Below are 2,801 nucleotides of genomic sequence, written 5' to 3'. Positions count from 1 at the left end.
TGGCGAAACCCCATCTCTACAAAAACATACAAAAATTAGCCAGGCGTGGTGGTGCCTGCCTGTGGTCCCAGCTACTCTGGAGGCTGAGATAGGAGAACTGATTGAGCCCTGGAGGTTAAGGCTGCTGTGAACCATGATTGCACTACTGCACTACAGCCTGGGCAACAGAGTGACAGCCTGTCCCAAAAAAAAAAAAAAAATTGTCATTGCATATGTGTATATGTATGTATGTGGCCATTTGTTTATTTTATTTTTTTATTTTTGAGACGGAGTCTTGCTCTGTTGCCCAGGCTGAAGTGCATTGGTGTGATCGCTGCTCACTGCAAATTCTGCCTCCAAGGTTCAAGTATTCTCATGCCTCAGCCTCCAGAGTAGCTGGGATTACAGGCGTGTGCCACCACACCTGGCTAATTTTTCTTTTTCATAAAGATGGTGTTCCCCATATTAGCCAGGCTGGTCTCGAACTCCTGACCTCAAGTGATCCACCCACCTCGGCCTCCCAAAGTGCTGGGATAACAGATGTGAGCCACCGTGCCCGGCCCCACTTGTTGTAATATCTATTTCTCCACCCAACTGTATAATATGCCATATTGTCTTATTCACTGTTCTGTCTCCAGCTCCAGGCATTTTGTAGATGCTCACTAAATTTAGCTTCGTTTGCTGAATGGATGAATGAGCTGAGTAGAGTTTATATAGCAGGGACTCAATAAATGTTAAAATTTTAATTTGAGTTAACCCTAGAACTGCCATAGTAAAAGCACTCAAGCTTGGGCTTCAGAGGTGGAAACATGAGTTTGTAGAGACTACTAGTAAACATATAACCAGGAAGAACTGCACATTTACAGTAGAAGACAGAAGTAAAATTATGGAAATAGTCTTCACAATAGCCAAAACCTAGAAACAACCCAAATATCCAGTGACAGGAGAATGAATAACTGGGTAGAGTCACAAAATGGAATATTACAGAGTTCTCAAAATGAGTAAACTGTAAGCAATATGTAACAATATAAATCTTGTTAATACAATATAAGTAAATAAGCCACCAAAAATTACATACAGCAATACTCCCTTATAATAATGTAAAAAATAACTAAACTTAAAAAAAAATTTTTTTTTGAGATGGAGTAATCCCAAGTAGCTGGATTACATGCGCCCACCACCACACCTGGCTAATTTTTGTATTTTTAGTAGAGACAGGGTTTCACCATGTTGGTCAAGCTGGTCTTGAACTCCTGACCTCAGGTGATCCACCCGCCTCCACCTCCCAAAGTGCTGGGATTAGAGATGTGAGCCACTGCTCTGGCTAAAAATTCTTACAGATTTTCAGGAATACATACAGCTGGTAAGTATGTAAAAGGAGCCAGGTGTAGTGGTGCCACCTACAGTCCCAGCTGCACATGTAGTCTCAGCTACTTGGGAGGCTGAAGCAGGAGGATTGCTTGAGTCTAGGAGCATGAGGTTGCAGTGCACTATGATAGGGTCTATGAATAGCTACAGCACTACATTCTGAGCAACACAGTGAAGCTCTTATAAAATATATATGTGTGTGTATATAAATAAAACAAGAGAATGACGGATATCCTGAGAGATGGTAGCTAGATTTAAGTTACTGCCAAGATCCTAGCGTTCATGTTGATTAGTTCTTTACAGTTTTTTTTTTTTTTTTAAACGGAGTCTCACTCTGTCACCCAGGCTGCAGTGCAATGGTGCAGTCTCTGCTCATAGCAACCTCCACCTCCCGGGCTCAAGTGATTCTCCTGGCTCAGCCTCCCAAGTAGCTGGAATTACAGGCGTGCACCATCATGCCCAGCTAATTTTTTTTTTTTGTATTTTTCATAGAGACAGGGTTTCACCATGTTGGCCAGGCTGGTCTCAAACTCCTGACCTCAGGTGATTCACCCGCCTCGGCCTCCCAAAGTGTTGGGATTACAGGCGTGAGCCACCGCGCCTGGCCCCGTATGATAGTCTTATAAGTAAATAAATGTGCACTGTGCATGGAGCAATGATGACTGTGTGTCATGAACCAAGGTTATGATTAATTTAGTTTTGTGCATCTGAAGTCCATTAAAGGAAAGGGAGAAAAAGTAGCCTACCTCCTCCTCCAGGCAGCCTCAGTTGTTGGGGGTGATAGGGAGAAGAATCTTCTCCCCCAAGCTCCTTTGGGACTTTTCTCCAGGGACTGGCCCTAGGTCCTCCTCTTGTAGAGGTGAGCTGGTGGCACAGAGGTGGGGCAGCAAAGAGGGAAGTAATCCAGGGTTTAGCTTCCTCTGGAAATGTGTCCTGGAATCAGTGGGAAAATGAGTCTATCCTGAGGCTGAAGAAGGAATCTGGAAGAGTGAGTCAGCTTCCATTCCCATTCAGCTTCCCAGACTCCCCAGCTTAGAACTGTTGGGTATGTAGTCTCCCATCCATTTCATCTATGACCTTAGGGTGGGGGTTAACAGGGGCCCCAGAGCTGGGCCCTGAGTGAATGGGGCTGTGGCCACATGAATGACAATTATAGTTGTTATAAACATTCTGGGTACTCGGGAGCTGGGACTAAGGTCTTATTATGTTGCCCAGGCTGAAGTGCAGTGGCGATTCCTTGGTGTTATCATAGCACACTGTGGCCTCAAGCTCCTGGCCTCACACAATCCTCTTGCTTCAGCCTGCCACCCGCCAAGTAGCCGGGACTATAGGCACGGACCACTATGCCCAGTTTAAACCAGTGCCTTTGAAGTCCATCATGAAACTAGGGAGCTGCTAACTCTCTCTCTCTCTCTCTCTACATATATATATATATATATTTTTTTTTTTTTTTT

Source organism: Colobus angolensis, unplaced genomic scaffold (assembly GCF_000951035.1).
Source record: "Colobus angolensis palliatus isolate OR3802 unplaced genomic scaffold, Cang.pa_1.0 Scaffold144, whole genome shotgun sequence".
Lineage (NCBI taxonomy): Eukaryota > Metazoa > Chordata > Mammalia > Primates > Cercopithecidae > Colobus > Colobus angolensis.
Note: the sequence above shows the minus strand (reverse complement) of the source record.